Source organism: Octopus bimaculoides, chromosome 9 (assembly GCF_001194135.2).
Source record: "Octopus bimaculoides isolate UCB-OBI-ISO-001 chromosome 9, ASM119413v2, whole genome shotgun sequence".
NCBI lineage: Eukaryota > Metazoa > Mollusca > Cephalopoda > Octopoda > Octopodidae > Octopus > Octopus bimaculoides.
The window spans coordinates 5673668-5685303 of NC_068989.1; the positions used below are offsets into that span (position 1 = coordinate 5673668).

Below are 11636 nucleotides of genomic sequence, written 5' to 3' on the forward strand. Positions count from 1 at the left end.
ATTGCACACACACACACACACACGTTTTTCAGAATGTAACCACATGTGAATCATTGGTGATTTTTTTTCCTCCGTCTTCCTTTCCTCTTGGACTTTCCTCTGTCTCCTGTTTCTGAAGAAGAGCTTTGCTCGAAATGTAAAACCACTTTTCTTTCCTTCCCTGAGCGTCTGCTAATACTTTACATGTACCATGTCCTTGCATTGTTGTTTTTCTGTGTTTGTTCTTCATTTTTGGGGATTTACTATATATACATATAAATACATATATATATAATTGAAAAAAATTGGAGTCAACAAGGAGTACAGTTGGTTATTTATTTTTTAATCACTACAATTGTTTCTATGCAATGTAGTTCTCCAGATGTGCAGGTACTTGATTATACAACCAGAACTTATGGAGACAATATTTACACATTGCCTCAGGAAACACAACTAGATCTCATAAGGCAGGGAAGGGGTTACGACAATGTCCTCAGGGAGACTCTGGGCACTGATGAGAACCAACTGGTTAGTCTGTTCCGGAGGACTATCCAGTCGGGAACTATCATGGATGATCTCCAAATGTCCTTAGCTTGGCAGTGCTACTTGGGGTGGGGGCACTACCAGTTCGAGATAAACCCTACAGGTATGGATGTGCTGTCAGAGGGACTTTTTCGAGGTATGTGCAGAGTGATGAAACCGTTTTGCACACCCTCATTTAGTGTCCGGGCATGGCTGACTTGTGGGATTATGTTGAACAGCTGCTGTCACATGTGGGACGGAACCGTCTGTATGCCAAATCTGTAGTGAAGATTGCACCACCGCCCTCCTTCAATGGGGCAGGCAAGGCAGTTTTCCTTTGCCAGGTGGCTTTGGTGGACAAGGCTGAAGAGCATGAGGACCGATAAATTCCTCTTTGGTAGAGCTCTCATTATCTTCTTTAAGTTTCACTTAAAAAGGAAATTGAGAATGGAGAGGGAAGTGCTGTCCTTGAGTGAGTTTATTGAAAGGTGGGTGAACCTTGTGAAAATGGTAAGAGTGGATGGTACCTCTCTGAATGTAGACCTGCGAGTCGGAGAGAAGGAATTGGAGAGGGCACTTGCTTCAAGAGTTTCAGTGAAATCTTGAACAGTGGGGTTCCTCGATTATCCCTAGAGGCCTTTCTGTATCAGGAGGGCCACATCTCTATCATCCTCCCTGCCACTTTTTTTTTTTTTTTACCTTTGTATGCTATGCATATGTTCCTTCTTTTTCAGTGTATACCATGTATACTTTTTTTGTTTTTATCATTTCATTATTATATGTAAACCCCAACACTTTGTCTATCTCTATATTGCTCCCATTCTTTGCCCTTGTGGCAAATAAATGAAATCATTATTATTATTATAATAATTATTTTTTCTTCAAAAAACTTTCAGACCTCTATCATATCACCATTTTATTTTTAACTTGCGTATGTTGGCCACTGCCAATATAGCCATTTACATATTTAAATATTTAACGATATAATTTATTATAACCATATCGTTTACATTCTTACAATCCACACTTTCCACATCTGTTACCATTTATTGATTCCAGTTCCAGTTTCACTCTAAGTTTTTGATTTCCTGTTTCGTTCATTTCTTCATTAAGACATAAATAATCATTAGAAACTTTCTCTACAGCTTATAAATAACCATCTAATGACATTATAGTTTTAAATTTGAACATATTTGTCAAGTCCAGTACAGGCTACTTAAATATTTAGTGATATCATTTATTATAACCAGAGAACTTCGTGAAGAACATTCCATAATTCTCAACATCTTTCATTAGGATTTATTGGTTGACTAATCCACTTTCCATATTTTAGTAGAGTAAACAAGAAAGTTATGTCAATTTCAATTTAGATGCAGCAAATGGTGAAGCACACAATGTTTATGTCTGAAACTAGAAATATCAAAATTTGCCATGAGATGTTGGATGTGGCTGTGTAGTAAGAAGCTTGCTTTGCAGCCACATTTTAACCTTATGAATGGATTTGGTAGATGGAAACTTCAAGAAGCCTCTTGCATAAGTGTGTGCACATGTATAGTATGTATATTGCATGTGTGTATATATATATGTGTGTGTGTGTGTGTGTGTGTATCTATATATAAATGGAACAAAAACACAATAGAGGACAATAAAACTTTCGGACAGATGGACGATACAAAGGCGGACAAGAGAAACATTTTTGATCTGAGTAGGGATGCCCATTTCTCTGCCAATATCAGTGACTTAACAGGAACATGTCTGCTAACCAAGTTGATGAAGTTCTCGATAACAGAAGATGCATTTACCGAATTGACAGTGTCCTAGTTATGAACATCCTAACCTCCAGAAAGAATACAGACAGAATGAAGAAAAACCTGTACTTGTCTTTTACAAACCAGACATATATAATGGTTACTAGCAACAATATGGCATTTACTAATTTCTTAGATGTTACTTTAAATTTATGCCAGTCAATGCTGTCTATAAAAAAAAAACTGAAAAGAACAACCAATTACATTCCACACACACTAGAAGTATTGGCAGCAACATACTTCACAACATGTTCCTCATTCTCTAATATCTCAGCCGAGAGAAAAAAGAAATTACTAACTCAGCTATATATTACAATGAAGTTCTGATGAAAACTAGATTCAATGAAAAATAAATATATGAAAGAAACCATTAAACCTACTGTCAACAATAAGATAAGATAAAGCATCACTTAGTATAATTTATTTTTTTAATATGACTAGCAAAATGGCATTAGCAAATAATTTCTTGAAATTAACGAGAAAACATTTTCCTCATCACCATAAATATCACAAAATATTCAACAAAAATGTTACCAAACTTTTCTACTCTACCACAGTCAACACTACTAACACACTTGCTTCTTCTAATTTGCTTAAACTTGATAAATGCCTTACAAAGCAAATCAATAACGAGGGCAAATGTATTAAGAACAACAACATTTGTCCATTAGAGTCTGTCTGTCTGTCTTGTTATGAATATAATTTATCAATATATGATAAAAACAAATAACGCATCAAACACACACACACACACACACATATTTACACATATAAATGTGCATGTAGGTGTGTGAACTTTGAATGGATTTGGTGTAAGTCATATATATATATATATATGGGGGTGGGGGGCTTACATCAGATCTTTTCAAACTTCACTATATTCAGAGAGAGTAAGAGTGTGAGTAGAGAAGAAAAAAGTGAGGAAGAAGTAGAGAAAGATGTATAGTAAGGCCAAATGTGTCATGTGGTTAGTTGAAGGGAGAGCGAGAGAAAAAGATGGTAAGAGAAAAGAGGGAGAGAGAAAGAGGGTAGGAGAAGTCATAATGCCATGCTGTATGGTGGGGAGGGAAAGGTAAAGAGAAAGAGATATGTTTAGGAGAGGGTGATATGTTCTGGGGGTGAGGTTAAAGGAAGGCAGATAGAGAGAGAGATGAACAGGGGAGGCAGTTACATTAAGAGAGAAATAGGCAGGGAGCATTTGTATTGTCAGAGATGAGGAGGGGGAGGAGAGAGAGACAAGAAGAGGAGGGAATGTGAGAGTGAGTGAGCGAGTAGATAGCCAGTTGATGCATTATGCTGTCACTCATGTGGTTAGTGGACACGAGAGGTGAAGAGAAAGAGAGAAATGATAAAGACATGGAGAGGGGGGATTACATGATTAAGAAGTTTGCTGAAGAGAGAAATATAAAGTGTTTAGCTGAAAGAAATTTTAAAATCATATAATTACATTATTGTGACTGGAAGTGAAACAACCTACAGGAGTGGCTGTGTGGTAAGTAGCTTGCTTACCAACCACATGGTTCCGGGTTCAGTCCCACTGCATGGCACCTTGGGCAAGTGTCTTCTACTATAGTCTTGGGCTGACCAAAGCCTTGTGAGTGGATTTGGTAGACGGAAACTGAAAGAAGCCCGTCATATATATATGTGTATATATATATATGTATGCGTGTTTGTCCCCCCAACATCGCTTGGCAACTGATACTGGTGTGTTTATGTCCCCGTAACTTAGCGGTTCGGCAAAAGGAGAACGATAGAATAAGTACTAGGCTTCCAAAGAATAAGTCCTGGGGTCGATTTGCTCGACTAAAGGCAGTGCTCCAGCATGGCCGCAGTCAAATGACTGAAACAAGTAAAAGGGTAAAAGAGCCTTTCTTTCTTAAATAGCTTCTCTTAGGTTTCATCTAGGTTGTCCCATAGGATGACCCTTTCATAGGGGTTTTGGTTGCGCATACTATAGGAGCTACAGGGCGCTGCCCCATGTGGTCCTGCAGTTTCCATCTAATTAGGAATATTAGGGTCTCATCCATTGTCTTGTATTTAAGATCCTCTTCATAACATCCTGCTAGTTCAAAGCCAGGGATCTCATCAGTTAGGTCCTGCCGATAACTAAATCCACGCCCTGCTGCCGATGCTTTGATTGTCATCATCATTGTCATCATCATTGTAATCATCATAATGTCCATTTTTCCATGCTCGTATGATCCAAATGGTATTTGCTGGTGACTTGATATACAGCTGGATGCCCTTCCTGCCACCAACCATCACCTATTTTTTTAATCTTTTATCTGTTTCAGTTATTAGAGTGTGGCCATGCTGGGGCACTGCCTGGAAAAATTTCTAGTTGAATAAATCTACCCCAGTACAAAAACCTGGGCTAGATTTAAAAAACTGAGAGTACCACAATGTAAGGTGATGTACTCACTAACCAAAACATGGCAGTAGTATTTACTTATTGAAATGATTACACAAGAATACAACTAGTGGAGATTTATCACCAAATTACAAGGATAATCTCAATTAATCAATATTTTACCTATGTCAGAGACTTATTCTACGTGCACAGAACTGTCTGTGTCATTTTTTTTGAGATTAGTAAAAGTAAATAAATGGAAAAAAAGTGAATAATTGCAATTTGTCAGTCATTGGGGTATTGTGTGAACGTCTGTGGCGGCAGAGTATGGTAATTAAAGAGACATGAATGTCTTTTAGTGAAAATGAGATTCATTGGTGCAGAAAGATTCCTGGTTTTGTTGTTTTTGGAGATCAGGGTGGCAGTGTTAGTAGGTGAAGAATTTCTGGTGAGAAATGGGTGAATGCGTGGAGACAGTGATTATGTGGAGTTGAAGAATTTGATGGTTTTGTTTTTTCACTTTTTTTGTACAAACGATTTAGTTTATGGGATGAGGTGGTGGAGGGGGAGTGAGTTGCATAGCAAGGACTTGCAATCATTTTTGTTTATTTATTTTTTTATTTGTATTCAAGGTAGAGAGAGGGAAGGGGAGACAGTGGGAGGGAGAGGTGGAGAGGAGAGATGGAGGAGAGAGGGGTGGCTGAGAGAGAGAGGTGGACGAGAGAGAAAGGGGACAAAGAAGAAAATGTGTGCTCCTATGTATAGGGTGAGTGGAAAACAGACGTGTGTGCATATGTGTGTGTGTGTGTTTGGGGGTGTGTGATTGAGAAGCTTGCTTTGCAACCACATGGTTTTGGGTTCAGTCCCACTGCATGGCAAGTATCTTCTATTTTAGCCCCAGGTTCACTAATGTCTTGTGAATGAATTTGGTCAATGGATATTGTGTGGAAGCCCATCTCTCTCACACACACACACACACACATATATATATATTGTGTGTGTATCTGTCTATCTATCACTTTATATATGTTGTGTGTGTGTGTGCATATGTGTGTATGCCTGTGTTTATCCCCCGCCAACTATTTTGACAACCAGTGTTGGTTCGTTTATGTTCCTGCAACTTAGCCGTTCAATAAAGGAGAATGAAAGAAAAAGTACCAGACTTAAAAATAAGCACTGGGGGGGGGGCAATCTGATTAACTGAAACCATCAAGGTGGTGCCCCAGCATGGCCGTAGCCCAATGAATGAAACAAGTAAAAGATGAAAGGCACTGTGTGGTTTTAAGGACGACAGTTGTCCAACCTTTTCCCTGATGTCAGCTGTCAGACAATACAACAGACCACCATCACCAATTCTTTCTCTTAACACCTATTACCATTCTGACAAATTGCCGGTCACTAAAAGCCGGGTACTCGAGGCCTTAAAATACTCATTCGTAAAATTAACCTTTACCCAAACCCGTACATTTCCAGCTGATTGACACGAGCAAAGATGCTACGCTGAAACAATGGCTTCTTTTCAGATCAGACAACAAGAAGCTTGTGAAGTAATTCACCAAAGAAGGACAACAGACGAAACATTTTCAGACGTCAGTTCAAAGACATTACAATTATGTTGTTACGTCACCCTCTCTGACAGTTTCATTAGTAAAGTGATGCTATTTAGTTTTTGTTTTTCATTGTTTTGCTGTTAATTTATATTTCATCACCGTCATATATGTTTTGCATCATTTGACATTATCGTCAACTTGTTTACATTTGTTATATTATGTAAACAAAGATTCTGAAGAAATGGCATTATCACTGGCTTAGCGGAAGATACATTCACTCCACGTACAAACATTTCTGTTCTGTAATTCATAACCTCGTGTATTCTGTTATATTGTGTGAAATTATGTATGCCAACACAATATATTTTCGTTTTGGAGTTAAAACATGTTCTTAAATTTTTAACACTATTTGAAATGATTTGGTTCTTGTCTTCAGATTTATTCAAACAGAAATCCCCTCTATTAAATATTATTAGTTTTTGCAATCCATGGAGACTCATTTAGAATAACTCATAGAATTCTATTCCATTCTGCTGTAATTATTACCATGAATAAATCATGTATTTCAACTACACTTATCTTGTGGAGTTTAATATCTACATCTTTAAAATAGAGCTAAGGGATGGAAGAGTCAGACCTCATGAGGTAACCTTCATTCATAACATTTCCTATTGCTCCCCCCTCCTGCCCATCATCATCATCATTTAACATCCATTTTCCATGCTGGCATGGGTCGGACAGTTTCACAGGAGCTAGAAAACTGCAGAGCTGCACCAGGCTCCAATTGTCTGTTTTGGCATTGTTTCTATGGTTGGATGACCTTCCTAATGCCAACCACTTTACAGAGTGTACTGGGTGCTTTATATGTGGCACCAGCACCATCCATTAAAATTCTATAGAGACAGACACACACACACACATATATATATGATAGGCTTCTTTCAGTTTCTGTTTAATGCAGTTCTCAGGGAGATTCAGCGTGACACCAAGTGTGACAAGGCTGGCCCTTTGAAATACAGGTACTACTCATTTCTGCCAGAAGAGTGGACTGGAGCAGCGTGAAATAAAGAGTCTTGCTCAAGGACACAGTACATCGCTGGGTATTGAACACACGACCTTACAATCGTGATCCGAATGCCCTAACCACTAAGCCATGTGCCTTCACTATATATATATATATATGTATAAATTTATGTGTGTGTGTGTGTGTGCATCTGTGTGTGTGCATCTGTGTGTGTGCATCTGTGTTTGTGCCCCCACCATTGCTTGACAACTGATGGTGGTGTTTTTACATCCCCATAACTTAGCAGTTCAGTAAAAGTGATTGATAGAATAAGTACTAGGCTTACAAAGAATAAGACCAGGGTCGATTTCTTTGACTATAACTCTTCAAAGCGGTGCTCCAGCATGGCCACAGTCAAATGACTGAAATATGTATAAGAATAAAAGAATACACACAAACATGGCAAGCTTCTGCACAGTTTCCGTTTATCAAATCCACTCACAAGGCACTGGTTGGTCTGGGGCAATAGCAGAAGACATTTGCGCAAGGTGCTGCACAGTGGGAGTGAACCTGAAACTATGTGGTTGCCAAGCAAGCTTCTTAACCAAACAGCCATGCCTGATGAAGAACAACATAAATACTGGATCTGAGTAAAGCAAAATTGAAGAAAACGAAGCCTTCTGCATTGGTGTAGGGCAACAGTAAGAATATCTGCTGCCAAGAAAAAGTTCTTGTCAAGAACCATTTTAGAATTTAATGAAACACAACCGAAGCAAGACAGCAATAGAGATAAAAAAAAAAGAAAATATTTTAAAAATATATGATAAAAGATGCAAAAAACAAGGGTAAATGAAATCCCAGGGGAAAAGAGAGGGAAAGAGTTTGTGAAAGAAAAAAGAAAAACAGAAAAAAAAAGAAAACGAGAGATGTAAAATGTGAAAGAGTGATAAAAAGTAAGAAGTGGGGGGATGGATTTTTAAGGGGTGGGTATGGGTCTCTGATACAAGATGTTGTTGATAAACAGAACAGCAGTTTGAATAAAATATATATATAGATCTATATATGTAGATATATATATATACATAGAGGGGGAGGAGAGGTGGAGTAGAAAACATGTATTAAAATCAGATATTAGATACAGAATGAGGGCTAGTGTGGTAGGCAAGGGGTAAAACATTATCACCATCATCATCATCATCAAATAAAAGAACAAAACTATATATATACATATATAGGCGTAGGAGTGGCTGTGTGGTAAGTAGCTTGCTTACCAACCACATGGTTCCGGGTTCAGTCCCACAGCCTCGGGCCGACCAAAGCCTTGTGAGTGGATTTGGTAGACGGAAACTGAAAGAAGCCTGTCGTATATATGTATATGTGTGTGTATGTTTGTGTGTCTGTGTTTGTCCCCCCAACATCGCTTGACAACCGATGCTGGTGTGTTTACGTCCCCGTAACTTAGCGGTTCGGCAAAAAGAACCGATAGAATAAGTACTAGGCTTACAAAGAATAAGTCCTGGGGTCGATTTGCTCGACTAAAGGCGGTGCTCCAGCATGGCTGCAGTCAAATGACTGAAACAAGTAAAAGAGTAAATATATATATAAATACACACACACACACACACACACACATGCATGAATACACGCACGTGTACACCTGTTTCTGTCCCTCTGTCACACACTGACCTCTCATCACCTGGTACAAGGCCATCTCCTCCAATAGCCCCCACCCCACCTTCAAAGAATCTTTGTCTTGTGAGTTACTTGGTGATTCCACCTTGTGCTGGTGCCACAGAAAAAAAAAAAGCACCAAGTCCACACTGTAAAGTGGTTGGCATTTGGAAGGGCATCCAGCTGTAAAAAATCCATGCCAAAGCAGACCTCACAGGTGCTGGTTCCAGTTAAAAAGTCCACGGTGGCTGGTGTTAGGAAGGGCATCCAGCTGTAAAAAACCATGCCAAAGCAGACCTCCCTGGTGGTGGCGCCAAGTAAAAAGTCCACTTACTTCACTCTGTGAGGTGGTTGGTGCTAGGAAGGGCATCCATCTGTAAAAACCATGCCAAAACCGACAAGCCTGGTGCAGTTCTTCTGCCCAGCCAGCTCCAGTCAAACCATCCAATTTATCTCAATATGGAAAATAGGCGTTAAATGATAATGATGATGTCGACGACGACGATGACGAATAGAATACTATGATGATATACACACACCTATGTATATCAGTTTTAGTCTCTCACACCTTGTCAGCAAATATAGAAAACTTGCTGACCATACCCCACCCCTGGTGCCACCACCACCACCACCACCATCATCATCATCATCAACCTCAACAATAGTATCACTGTCACTAGCAACACAAACAGTAGTTTAACTAACATCACGATTTTTCTACATCCACCACCACCTCTTCCTCCTCCTCCATCATCATCATCATCATCACTACCAGTATCATAATTTTCAACACTTTTGCACTAACACCTGAGCCACACCATTACCACGGCGACGACGATCATCATCATCATCATCATCACTATACAACCGTTAACACCAGTCACCTCCAGTATCATCATCGATTGCCACAATGACAGGCGGAAGGAGTACATGAAGCTGGGTGGAGAGAGGGTGAGGTGGAGGTTGTTTGTGGTCTGGATGTGGTGCAAATGGGTCTGAGATAAAGTAGAAGCGGTGCTGCGATAGTTCGATATTTGGTGTGGAAAATGGCATGCGTGTCCGTTAATGAGAAGAAAGACTCAATAAACAATTGTTTGAAGATTTTGAATTAAAAGACGTCGATGGAGTAAGATACGAAAAGGGGTCGGAGATAATGATAAGGGGAAAGTTTGAGAGAAATGGAGAGAGAGAGAGAGAGAAAAGAAAGGGTGAAGGGAACAGAGAAGGGGCCTGTTTAAATGATAGATAGATAGATAGATAGATAGACAGACAGGAAGATAGATAGATAGATAGATAGATAGATAGATAGATAGATAGATAGACAGACAGGAAGATAGATAGTTAGATAGATAGATATGGTTAAATCGAGAATGAGAAGGAGAGAAAAAAGAGGGAAAGAACAAAAATAGAGAAGGAAAAAGAGAGATCATTGAAGATGAGTTGAGAAAAAGTGAGAACGAAGGAAAAGGTTATTTAAGAAAGAACGAGAAAGTATCAAAAACGAAAATCAACAGTATACAAGGAACAGAGTGAGAGAGAGGGAGAGAGAGAGAGAGAGAGAGAGCAGTGAGTAAGGGGGGGGGTTAAGGGAAAGAAGGGGGGGGTTAGTTAGACAGACGATCTGTCTGTTTAATTCTTATTCCTTTTAAACAGACATACTGTCAGATTGACTCACACGCACACATGCAAACGTATATAAACACAGACGGATATATTATACAGAGAGCAACGTAAACATAAATAAACGGGGGAAAAGCGATAAACACACATATGCATGCATACAAACACACGTACATTCGTACATACATACGTACATCTTTTCGCGCGCGCAAACACAGAGATATATGCAGGTACTCGAGCGAACACACACACACACACACACACACACATACACGCGCAAACATACGCATACATTGACGGGATGTAGAAACTCTTACATTGACATTCATTCATAGAAACATACAATGAAAGTGTATTTTACTTATATATATGCAGACACAAATTGGCGCTTGTATGCACAAGTTGGTTTCACTTTCACCAGTCGCACGAAACTAGAGGTAAATAGATAGATAGATAGATGAATGGATGGATGGATAGATAGATAAATAGATAGAGAGATGAATGGATGGATGGATAGATAGATAGATAGATAGATAGAGAGAAGAGAGAGAGAGAGAGAGAAGAGAGAGAGAAAGAGATTAGTAGAGATAGAAAGATTGATAGATAGATGGATAGCTGGATGGAATGACAGATAGATAGATAGATAGATGGAGAGAGAGAAAAAAGAGAATGAAAGAGATAAGTAGAGATAGAAAGATTGATATTTATATATATAAACAGACAGATAGACAGAGAGAGAGAAAGAGAGAGAGAGGGGAAGAGAACAGCTCATAAACTCATAATCTTCCACTAACAGCAGTGCTCTCGTGTACACACACACGCACGTGCACACGCGCACGCACACCCATTTTTCTGTCACTTGCAAATACTCATATATACAGATAATTAAATACACACGCACACGCCAGCGCGTCAACCACACTCTCTTTTTTTCATATTTGCCGAGAAGTCACATACACATGTATTCCTCCTTTTTGTTCTTTCTCATTCATACATAGACACACCCCGTCTCACATACTCACACATCACGATATTAAAACCCCCAAAACACACATGCATATCGAAATACCGAGCTAAGTAAACACACATACACATACGCGCGCGCACACGTCTTGCTTCTCGCATTTAATATA

The 11636-nt window shown here is 39.1% G+C and overlaps 1 protein-coding gene across 2 annotated transcripts in view; it reads right to left on the bottom strand.

Annotated features, from left to right (window-relative positions):
- The window catches only part of LOC106878116 (UPF0415 protein C7orf25 homolog), a 256888-nt gene that overhangs the window by 64622 nt on the left and 180630 nt on the right, over positions 1-11636 (bottom strand). The gene's annotated exons all lie outside the window — the stretch shown is intronic.